The sequence below is a fragment of the Harpia harpyja genome, chromosome 16 (genome assembly GCF_026419915.1).
Source record: "Harpia harpyja isolate bHarHar1 chromosome 16, bHarHar1 primary haplotype, whole genome shotgun sequence".
Classification (NCBI taxonomy): domain Eukaryota; kingdom Metazoa; phylum Chordata; class Aves; order Accipitriformes; family Accipitridae; genus Harpia; species Harpia harpyja.
This window is the reverse complement of record NC_068955.1, coordinates 7113249-7125820: the sequence shown is the minus strand read 5'-3', so window position 1 is coordinate 7125820 and position 12572 is coordinate 7113249. Positions and strand designations below refer to the sequence as shown.

The window sequence follows — 12572 nt, the reverse complement described above, 5'->3', positions numbered from 1 at the left end:
AACAAGACTTCTGTCTCTACCTTCCCCTCAACATGCAAAACAATGTTTGTAGACGAGGCAAGTCTGAAATTGCCTCCAGTCTCTTTAGGAAAGGTTAAAAAAATATATTAAAAAAAAAAAATCTATTAAGGGGCCAGCATTCCTGCTTTATGCCTGAGCATTAGCAGGCAAAAAAAGAGAATAGCTACAGGCCTTGACAGGAATGAAGCAGACCTTCATTTACTGGTGTAGGTCTGTTTTATGGCTGCTGTCTCTGCAGACACTACTCACTGGCTTTAGGCAGCAGATAGCAGAGACTGTCTTTTGTCTGCTCGGCAGCCGAACAGGACAGTTATGTCAGTACAAGCATAAAACAGTGGGGGACAGGTTCAAAAAAGGTGTTGGATGAGGTTTCTGCATGCCCCTGAACAGACGGCTCCAGTCACATCTTGTTAAGGAGGGGAACTCGGAGATCTCTTGTTAATGTAACCAACGGCAAGGCTAGCTCTGGAGGAAGAGTTCTTGTCTTTAAATAGACCAGCTGATACAGTCGGAAACACCCAGACGAGCTTTCAGCCACACCAGCCCTGTTGCAGATCAATAATGCTACAACTCCTGCAAGAAATGAGCAGCTCTCGCACCGCCAGGGTGGGAAAATGAGGTGCAGCAGTAGACGTGTCCCCCGTGGCATGGTATAAAAGGGCAGGAAGCTACTAGACTGTCTGCTTTCTCTCCCGCTCACCCCTTGCTCAGCAAGTCAGTCTGCAAGATAAGTAATTCTCTCTGCACGTTTCCTTTCGGTTGCGATCACGGGCTCTGGGTGCATGGGGTGTGCCCCGCAGCGGGGGGCAGGATGTGGTCCCACACCTCCTGTGCATGCTGGCTTACCAGTGTGCAACATACAGCACCCCAGTCACAGCCCAGCACTCGGAGGGCTCGGAAGCCCTGCAGAAAAACACGTCATGAAGGTTGCTTAGGTTTCCCCCCAACTCCTCCACCACCTCGGCAGCTGCCCGCAAGCCGCCCAGGAGTTTCACTCCTCCACTTCCAGGCTGCAGCTAGCGAAGAGCACTTCTGTGCACGCCTCCCAACACGCTTGCTGCATCACCCATGGCTCCTCCATCATGCCGGGCTGCAGACCAGAAGGTGGTGCTGCAAGAGTGGTGGAGATGCAACCACCTGATCTGAGCTTTGGTCAAAGATGCTGAATCATCCTTCGAGCTTCATAAAGCCTATCAGACCTGCCCACCCAAAACCAACAGGGTCCAAAGCTGAAGGAACCCAAGCAATTAATTGGCCATCTGGGTAGGAGCCCTTTTCTGAGGAACATGAAATTACGACCTTGGGGTTTCTGCTTTGCAAAATTTTCCTCTTTGAGTCTTTTGCATTCATTCATGAACAACAGGACTGTGGGGGAGGAGAGCCATAAATATGGCCCTGCTCTGGTTGCAGAGAGAGGACGCTTGGGCAGACAAGTAGAAATCTGACCACACACCCAAAAAGAGAGAAACATGCTTTCCCCCTCCCTGCCTTTCTTTTTTTTTTTTGGTCCTTTTTTTTTCTCCTAAAAGTCAGTTTGGAAGATACTGTCCCTTCCCACAGCAAAAGTAAGTGGCATCCTTACAGCCAAACCTGGAGTTTAAGAGAAGGATCCCAGAAATAAAAAAAAAAGATCATCCAAAAAAGAGGGAAGTTCAAGCCTGGATGAAAAAGTGTTAAATTAAAAATACATGAACTGCATGATAATTGCACAAGAGCTTGTTTGTTTTCACCGTGAGCTTCTGCACAGCTCACAAACCAAATACTATGACCTGCGGGGGCTCCATAGTCTATTCTGTGATGCCAAGTCCTAAAGCAATGAACTGGTGTGCAGTTAGTCCAGCATTTGTTTTGAGAATTCCTATTCTTAGCCCTAGACTGAAGAGCAAACAACATTCATGCTCACATTTATGGGGCGCTACACATAGAGAATTTCAGGAAAACAATTATACTGTAGTCAAGGCCCTTGATTTTTTGGAATAAGCATTTCCAGGAAGATTAAAAGGTTAATTTTCAAAATGTGATGCCACAATCTCACATGGGCTTCAGAGATCCTCAAATGTTAAGACCAGAAGACAGCATGATAAATGATAAAGCCTGACCTGCTAAACAGAGGCTGCAGAACCTGTCAGACATTTCTGCATCAAGCTCATTCCTTGTCCTTGAGCCTCAATATCTCTTATGAACATAGAAAACAGTCTTGATTTAAAGACTACAAATGGTGGTAGAAGAAGCAGTTCTCAGTTAAGATGTTCCAGTGATTGATTTCTTCTCTGCTAAGATTCTGTTCCTTTTTTCTAGGCTTACTTTGTCTAGCTTCATTGCCCAAACCCTGCATCTACAAAATTAAATACCAGACTTTTTGTTGTTGTTTTTGCTCTTCGAGGAGAAATACCCTGACTATCACAAGCCAAGAACAGATCTTTGTGGGCCCTTCCTAAAACCAGCCATATATGTTGTAATTCCCCACCTACAATTACTACTTGAGACCTATTTGGGGTAAGAGAAACATACTTTAAATTTTAGACCTTACACAAACCAAAACATAGAGAATTCTTGGAAACGTGCTTCTTTTTCAATCAGCCTTCTATACATCTTACACAAACTTTCTAGCTGCAACTGGTTTTGCGGTCTGCAGAGGCTGACTGTGACACTGTGGAACGACTTTTGATGAGCAGCAATGGTCAGGAGCCAGAAACCATCATAATTTTCTCTGGTCATAGAGACCCTATGGTGCTGAAGGTCAAAGTGCAAAAAAAAAAAAAAAAAAAAGAGGTATTTCTATTCTTTGCAAACTAGTTGACATTCCAGTACCCCCATCTGGCTATCCGCCAATGGCAAAATTTGTATTTTTTTTCTGTAGCACCAAGATTTTTAAAATGTTATTCTTAAATACTGCAAACAAGAAAAAAAAAAGATTATTTTTTTCTTAGCAACTGCAGGGCTTAATAATCACAGAGTGCATAGTACCCAAGACTCAAAGTTCAACACAAGGCAACCATCAGCCCCTGCAGTTTCCCTGTTAGCTCCCCAGTGCACGGCTTGAGGACTGGGTATGCGGGCTGTTGTTTTTAAAGCTATGTTCCAGTTACTTAAAGCAACAATAAATCTGCAGGGCTATTATAGCAATTTAAAAAGTAAACCTAACAGGGAAGCAAATTTGGTAGCTGTTCCATCTGGCTGGCAGATTGAACAAGCCAAGCTGCACTCGCTATTTTAGGAGGGACTTAAAGCAAGGTCAGCCATTAAGACCAGCTCTGGAGCCGCTTCCCCCAGCAGCATGGAGGAACTGGTTTACTAGAAGACACTGCATAAATATTTTGCTGAGCTGCAAAAGGAGGAAGCTTCCCCAGCCCCGGGCTGACATGTGTCATGATGAGTTCCCAGGCACAATGCTCAATGAATGCTATTATACGAAAGGGTGTTTATTTCACATTGCAAAGTGGTTGCCAGAACACACAATCACGCGTCTTACCCGACGGCCCTGCAGGCTGCCACGGAGAAACTCCTCTCCGAAAGAGAATGAGACGATTATGTCGGGATTAACACTTTGGCGGCGGCAGCGGGACTTCCCCCAGGCCCTGCACCACTTCAACCCCTGCCCAAGCAGCACCGGGGGCACAAACGTTGCCATTGATGTCCCCCCACATCCTGGTGAGCTATGAAAAATTTCAGTGCAGACAGGTGAGACGGGGGTTCTTCCCACTTCTTCACTGGTTTCATTATCTCACCCGCTCACCGGCTTTGATGCTCTGCAGATGATCTCGTTCCCTCCACCGTGAGGCAACACAAGGAACAAACTTATCTGAAAGGGCTGCACTGTAGTGCTGGGCAAATCTAATCAAGAGTTGAAGCGTTTTTATTTCCCTGGGGTATTTCATTTTCACTCCGATTGTCATTTTCTTAATGAAGACAACTGAAGGAAACACCAGGTTAAAAAGCCTGTATCCTTGCAAGTAAAAACAATACACCTCTGCTCAGCCTCAGCAAAGGTCCTGCCTTGCATGCTTTTGCCTTGATAACAATTCTGATTTTCTTTAACTGCTTTTGGACTGGGTGACTGCTCTCTTTGAGGCAGCTGTTACTGAAATGCACAGTAAATAAGATCAGAATTAGGCCTAATTTGACCCTCTGCTCCTATCCCTACTGCCAGTTCGAAACAACAAATTTATCCAGCAGCATGTTTTAACCCAGGATCCCAAGTCCAACATGAGCGAATCCCAGACAGCCCCACAAAAATAGAAATGCATCATTCCTGTGTTACAGCTGAAACACAGGATCCTGGAAAAGTGTTGAATGACAAGCCAGTATTAGAGCTGAGCCCAGACGTCCTGTTTTGCCTCCTTTTATCATGATAAGCTTCTCTTTTTCCATTCTAAAGAACCATGCTGTAAGCAAGCAATGATATTTTTCTCCCATTTCCCATGCAGCAATCTTTCCCTTGAATTGTGTGGTGAAGCCTCATCACTTCTTCCAGGAGGGAAAGAGGATCACTGTCTACTTCACTGCAACACGCTGCAGGTTAATGCCACCATAGAAAGCTCTAGGAAGCAAGAGGTCTTGAGGGTGCTGTCAAGCTCTGAAAGGCATAGTTATACGAGAAGGAGAGGAGGTGGAAGATTACAGACTAGCACCCAATCCTCTGATACCGAGAGGGCTTTGACCTCAAAGAGAACAGGATCAGACTGTGGGTTTAGGTATATCATCATACAACCTTTCATTTCTGTGATCTGCTTTCCTGTTGTTTAGCAGTGAGATGTGCACACCTCTACATGGCCAGGGCTTTTTGGCCATCTGTGGTACACAAGGATACCAGTACAGTCATTGCTTTAAGTAATAACTCTCCTCTATGTCTCTCCATGAAGTATTAATGTTTTGTAATACATTTGCACCACAGCACAGGTCTGGAGGAGAAGAACAGTTACATTTGCAACTTCTGTGGGACACGCTCTTCTCTTGCGTGCATCGAGTTTGGTACAATGTCACCCTGAAACACGACTGGGCATCTCAGATGCAAACAGGTCTTCTTCAACTTGTGCTTCCCTTTGCCGAGGTGCACCAGCAAGAGGACAGGACACACTGGCTGGTTCTTGCAAGAGGAAGGAGCCAAGTACAACCTGGCTTCTAGCAGGGAGTTTGTTAGTGCTAGACACATTGCTGGCAGCACAAGAGCAAGTTTTCTGGGTGGAGTAAAGGTGACCTTACGTCTTCCACGATCCTAGATCATTCATATGAACACCCTACAGGAAGCAGCGCTTTCTCTTTTAGGCCCACGGTGGCAAATCCATGGCCATTGGGTCACCTACTGCCTATGAGACCTGCTGACACAGACCACAAGCAGACACAGCCAAGCCTACTGCTGCTCTGCTCCAAATCAACAGGAAGAGCAAACGATGGCATACCTTCAGCATGGTGATTATTTGTTCAGTATTGCTGTCCCAAAGCTGGTAGGCTGGAGATCACTGTTCTTGAGGTATTTGGCCTTTCAAAGACACTTCAAGACAACAACCTTGAGATCCTGCCACTCTCACGGACATACAAGAACCACTGTTATTGATAGTAATTTGAATAGTCTATTCGGGGGACTTGAGCCATTTCTGCTCCCTTGAATTCTTTCCGTTCTTTCTCTTTATTTCACATTCATTCCTAAATCATCTCTAAGTGTGCACTAACCCCAGGAGATGACACATCTTGGCGCTGGACAAGAGGCCAAAGGTTTTCTTTGTGACCTGCTCACATGGTTGGCTGGGCAAGGGTGACCATGAAGTAGCTCAGCAAAGAAGACTTGTTCTTCTTAATGTTAAAAAGAACAAACCTGTCCCACATGCTGTGAGCTACAGCAAGGAAGCTGTTCCCCCCAAGATGTAGAGATATTTGGTGACACTGTGGGAAGGCAGAGTCATCTTCTGCTCTCTAGATACTTCTGCAATGCCTTCCTCCATTTCACCCAATATCTCTGGCTCTTGTACTTCTTCCTTGTAGCTCTGAGCACACGCAAAAAATTTTAAATCTCCACCTTATTTCCCAGAGCAACCATCTCTTTCCTCATTACTTCCCTTAGTCATTATTTCTCATTTGATGTGACAATGCCACCAACTCTCCAAAGCACTGTGGGACACTGTCCACATACAGAATGTGTTGTATTAGCTACCAGACACCTCCAGGAGAAAGAGTTTGTCCAGTGTTTAACATGACACTTCAGCCTTAGGGGAAAAGCCAGCAACTACAGAGCTAATCGGAAAAGTCCTCGCAACCGCGTAGACCTTCATGTACAATCAGCAACTCACCTACGTTGTTTCACCCCAGGGTAAAACTAGTAAAGCTCATCTTCTTTCTATGAATCATCCTAAGAAAACAGCCCCAATTAAAATATAAAACATTGCTGCCACAACACCAGCTTGTGCGGGAATTTATATTTAGAAGCAGCTTAAAATAGAGTGTGTGTTACCTTGTTGAAAAACATCGCCTCTCTATTTTGGTAAAGGATGACATAAGAGCAGTGATACACACTCCTGTGTGGAAAGGCACTTCACACCCTGCACCAGAACTTCTGCACGGCACCACGGTGAGAGAAAACACTAAAAAAAAGGAGAGGAGGAAGTCCAAAATTGGTCTTAATGCCTCACTGCCAACATAATAAGATGCCAGGGCTTGAAGAGAGGAATGTAAAGAGATGAGGCAAAGAAGATTTTGGAAATAACAGCATATTTCCCACTAAAAACTGAGAAGAAAAAACTGCATTTAACTTTGTGGAAGGGTTTTGGTTTCTGACAGTCAGTCACGGGTCTGAAACGGACTCTGATGCAATGTGGACTCTTGATTTGAAATGTCATTACCGCTGTGAAACCAGGCCTTGATGCAAAGACTTGAGGACGTATCCTGATGTGGCACCTCCAGTACACCCTTCTGCACCAGTAAAGTAATGGAAAGGAAAACAGCCCTTGGCAGCAGCATGCATCCCTGCACACATGCATCCCCAGCACCAACACCGTGGGGTGCCCTTTCCCCAAAATAGGCTCCAGCTGACTCCTGACACAAGGACTTGAGAGGACATCACATCCTCAGGTGTTTCACTAAAAACCCTTGCGGATAATAAAATCTCTGCCAAGAGCAGATACTTCTCCACAGGCCGTGCTGTGTCCGCTCTGCACCTCCTTGTGCTCCTTGCCCTTTCGTGAAACGACATGGGAAAATTCATCAGTGAAGACACTGTTGAATCCTAGCAAGATCAAACGTGATGGATACACCTCAAAAACACCAGAGGTTCATGGCACTGTGAAACCAAGTAAGAAAAGAAAAGCTGAAAGCTGAATTAAACCAAAAGGGAAAACAGTAGTCACATGAGGTTTGAAAGTGATGAGGAAGAGACTCTGCAGAGAAGCCTCTGCCAGTGCACATGGCCTCTGGTTGTGGCTCCACAACATCAAACCTTCCCATTTAACTGATGAAGACATAAAGTAATGGTCATAGCATCCACACAGCTATTTTTACAGGGAAAATCTTCTGGTCTTTCAGACTTGTAAAACTCAAAGCCATCTTAATATTTTGATTGAAGCTTTCCAAGGAATAAATATGAAATGAGAATAGAGGGATGAATCTGATGGAATATTACCTTATTTGACAGATACTGTTCTGCAACCTTCTCTATACATGGATACATATGGGCAATCACATGTGCAATGCCATACAGTTTTGTTTTGTGGAAATCTGAACAGCTTTTCAGAAATGGAAAACAGTAAGAGAAAGAAGCAGTAAAAAAAGTGATGGGAATAGTCAGCGGCATACGCGAGTGAGAAAAGATATGGCTTTTGGTGAGACACACAAGTGGAAAATTATGGAAGGATTGTTCCAGAGGGAAAAAGCCACGTGTAGGACAGGGCAAGGATGCTCCACAGACGTGGGGTTTTGGTTATACCAGACGATCAGGAGCAGAACTAGGCTGCTGCCAGAGGGGAGATTTGGTACAATTCTCAAAAAAGAAGCTGCAAGAAGAGAAGAAACTTGAAGACATTAGCACAGGGGGTAGCTGGGCCACCTACAGATGGGCAATATGGGAAAGGTGACAGGAGAGGGATTTACTGACAACAAAAGATATAAGAGGAGACGGAGAACTAATGGATGGTTCTAAATGCTGGTTGTAATATAATTCTCCCCAAAAGCCCAACCAGCCAGAGATTTATTTATTCATTATACATTGCACCATGTGAAACACGTAAAAAATATTACTAAAATTCATAAAGGTTTTAAACAAAATTCTTTAGACATGTTGTTTTTACTTCACATAAATAAAAGCCAGGCAGATAAATTAATCCTAATTAATCTGATTAGGATTACTGTAGCAGTAAGAATAATTTACTGATACCATAAGCCTTTTTCCTCGCTCTCCAAAAAGAATTCCCTTTGTGCACCTGCTTTTAACACCACCATACTAGATAGCACATCCAAATATAATTCCATTATGGTCAGGAGAGGTTTCATCCACTCAGTGAAATGCAATGAATAAATACAAAATCATTCACATTATGTACTCTCTACAGTGATATTTAAGGCTTTTTCCCCCAGAGTAAATCAGTTTTATGTAGTTAGAGTCCTTGACAATATCAAATTGCAAGTCTTTGTTCACAGAACTTCATTTCTTCTCAAATTCTTGTAACTTTAGGAAAGACATACAGGTCACAGAGGAGGGGACTAGAAATCAGAGTTTCTCATCCAGGCTCACTCTATGAGCCTAACACAATACTGGCCTCCTGTGCCTCAGTTTCCCTATTTGCAACATGGGAATAGTATTTCTGGCCCTATGACACAGGTGCTGGAAATCCTAATTCACTATCACATCTGTGAAGTCTGAGGTGAAAAGCAAGTAGAAATTATTTTTCCTGTTTAAGCTTAAATTTCCAGAAACAGATGTCACAGAGGAGACGAGGTTTGAAATCAAGAGCTATTCTGACAAACACATATAGATTTAGGTGCAGCTGACAACAAAACCCAGCTTTATACTCCTCCTGAGAGAGAAGCAAGAAACTAATTCTCGTCTGAGTTCATTTGCAACTAGACCTTTGGGGTCTGTTCACCATTTTTGTTTTCGTTTCTTATTTGTTAAACACTGACAGTTACAGGGACATAAACAGGGCCTGGCCACTATATCTTTGGTCTCCGCGGGCAGCATCTGGCTCTGCCCCTTTGCATTATAAATATAAGCTTGGTCTATAAAGCTTCATTTATCAGACCCCATGGAAATTCATAAATCCTGGAATACTACACCCTTCAATATCTCCACCAAAATGAACCTATGTGATAGTTCACTGATACAGAAACGCAGTGTTTGAGCCAGAGGGCAAAAATCCAAGCAAAGGACATAGACCATCTACTCAGACACATACCTGCTGCCACCCCCAGCAGGTCCAACACATCCCCACCATCACCCACAACTGCCTTCTCGGTCTGTAAGTCATGAAACAAATCGTGTTTGCTTTTCTTCCCTCTGGGTCTCAGCCCCAAACACTCCTTAATAAGCAAGTATTTGCTGAGCAAAAGGGCAGCTATGAGATGCAAAGAGAAGGCGGGTTTTCCATTGAGAATGAAGGAAAAACGAAAACTGTAACAAATACATAGGAAAAAGTCGACTTGCTGATTTTCCAAGAAAGCATAGCTTCTACTCTTTCAAACTCCTGGCCCTGCACATAACTGGTCTTGTTCAGGCATCAGTATGGTAAATGAACTTATTTCTCATGACAAAACTTCAAAGGGGCTGATGAAATCTCTTGCTTTGGGATACGAATCTCATTGTCCGAGGGAGTTGCATTGCCTTTCGTACCTTTTGAAAAGCAAATGCAGCATTGCAGGATGGTGCCACAATGCACACTGCCAAAGGGAAAGATGTATCGAGTGGGTGTCCAAGGTGTTCTAGCTCTAGCACAATTCAGTATCTTTGTAATTGGTTTGAATGATGGAACACAGTATGCTTACTAAAATTGCTGCTGATACCAGGCTGGGACAGGCTGCAAGTACTTCGGAGGCCAGGATTAGGATTCAAAATGATCTTGATAAATTGTAGAAATGGTCTGGAAAAAAAAAAGAGAAAAAGAAAAAGACAATTCAGGAATGATGGGTGAATAGTGCTAAGACAGGAATAATCAATGACATGGTCACAAGGGAAATAAATATCAGCTCACAAAGGTTTTGGGTTTGTTTTTTTTTAAAGGATCTCAGGATTACCATGGATCACAAACTGAACAGGACCTGAACGCAGTCACAATACTGCAATAAAACCAAACATCACACTGTGATACATAGAGAGGTGTACTGTTCACCAGATACACAAAGGGAACTTTTCATTTATGTAGCACTACCAAGGTTCTGATAACAGACACTGCATTTCAATAAAGTTGTAGAGAAAGTCCCAATGCAGATAGCAAGAATGATCAGAGATCAAGAAAGCACAGACTGAAAAATCAGTGAAAAAATCACATTCATCTGGACCAAAGAGTAAAGACGACAGGGAGGCATCATAATGGTCTTCAAACACATCAAGAGGGCCACAACAGAAAGGAATAAACTATCTTCCTGGCTTGTCAAGAGTAGCACAAGATGTCATAGTCTTAAATTGCACCAAAGAACACAGGTTAGACACTAGGAAGAATTTCCTGACTAAGGGAAGAAAAGCACTGAGATAGAAATTGAAGGACAGCTGAGGGCTCTCCAACATTTAGATGAGAAAAGTTAAGGCACTGTCCATCAGGAAGAGGCATGGAGGACGTGGCTTTACCTTGAAGTCTGAATTTTCTTTGTTTCAAAGGGTAAAAAAAACCTTAGGAATCAACCCAATGACTGCTCAACTGAACCTGCATAACCCAGCTGTTAATTAATTAACTACATTATAACAGTTGAGGCGATGGCCCCATCTACCGCATGATCCACACAGGCAGCCCATCTTCCCCAACTGCTGTCTATCTACACAGACCAGGTAGGGGAAAGAAGTATTATTACGTCAAAATTGTGGAGAAGAAACAGAGACTTGAAGAGACCAAGTCATGGGCCAATGTCACGCAGAGGATCTGCCACAATAAAAGAAGAGCCCTGTCCAGTGGCGTAATCTCAAAATGACCCTTCTACTTGGGGAAATATTAAAGTATATTAAATAGAGGTCTCACTCAAATATTTGCAAATGTCCTGCTTGTGGCAGTACATAATAGGATCTCAAAACAGTTTTATTTTTTAACAAATCTGCCTTCCCACATGGCATGCAAAATATTCATTTGCAGGTGAAAGACTGCAACATAAATGCTTAGAGCACTAATTTCTCATTAGAAGTAACCTGCACAGAATAACGATGGTGCTGGAGGGCAGGAGTTTGATGGCTGATGAGTGAAAGCAAATATTTTTAGCAATTTTCATTGAGTGCAAAAATAGATTTATAATAAGCTGCTCTCCCAGTCTGGCAGGTTGCTGACAGCCACAGCGGAGGCTGCAACAGGCACCTCACCTGGGCTGGCAAAGGGTCTTACAGCTTCCTTCGAGTGGCAGGGGGACAGTTTGGTCCAGCCTCACCACCAAGCCACAAAATCTTCCCTCTGCACACCCAGTGAACAGGCAGTCTCTGGTCTGTGCAGAGATCTTCACCAATGATCTCAAGAGAACAAAAGGGGCTCACTGAAGCCACTGATAGCCCCCAGCATCATCAAGCCCTCGCTGCCACCTGGCTGTAGATAAGCTAGGAAAATTCAGTGCCAGAACAGGCATTACAGATACTTTTAACAGAAGTGAATTTCCATTTTAATAGGAAAGTTAAAAAAAAAAATAATAAAGAGAGCGTTTCAGAAGCACACAGTGATGCTAGCCAGTGCAAAACTGCTCTGGCATTAGCAGAGTATTACTGTCGTGTCACTCCTCTACCGCTGAGGCTTCTCCAGGGCATCTCTAATCACAAAGAGCAGCTGAAATGCCAATGGGAATAAATGTTGGCCTTGCCACCTTGCTGATGCATAAACATCTAAACAGATTTCCTTTAGCACTGTCTTTGACAAGCTGAATCTCCAGCCTTTACCCCAGTTTAGTTCGGGAGCATCCTATGAAACAGCAGGCAGACTTCTGCTGATAAGCTACATCAGTCTTAACTGGGAGGCATCTGCCCCTTCTGGGTTTTGAACAAAGAATATCAGATTAAAAAGAAAAAGGAAAAAAAAAAAAAAAAAGCAGCAGTCCAGGCACTTGAGATAAAGTAGCTGTTATCACCCTCTCTAACAAGGCTGTATGCTTTCTATCTCCAGGCAGTGACTCTGTGAAAGTAGTTTGAACACAAGTTAAAAATTCATATCCCAGCCAAGCTGTGCTTCCTAAGCCAGAGGAGGGTCAGAGCTCCTATGACCTCTCACTATGCGTTTCTGGAAGACGGCTGCACTACCAGACACACCGGGCAGCTCACTGCTCTGGCCACCCTCTTCAGACAGGGAAGGGCCTTGGTGCTTCTCCGTTCTTGTTGAATAAAAGCTTGCAAAACCATTTAGATGAAAAATCTCTGTTTGGGATTGAAAACAACTTTGTAAATCACACAACTA

The 12572-nt window shown here is 43.6% G+C and overlaps 1 protein-coding gene across 7 annotated transcripts in view; it reads right to left on the bottom strand.

Annotated features, from left to right (window-relative positions):
* HIVEP3 (HIVEP zinc finger 3) overlaps window positions 1-12572 on the bottom strand; it is a 276534-nt gene that overhangs the window by 91583 nt on the left and 172379 nt on the right. For all 7 annotated transcript variants that reach the window (XM_052811190.1, XM_052811191.1, XM_052811195.1 and 4 more), the window contains one exon: window positions 9985-10079. The gene's annotated coding sequence lies outside the window, so the exon portion shown is untranslated. The remainder of the gene's footprint in view (window positions 1-9984; window positions 10080-12572) is intronic.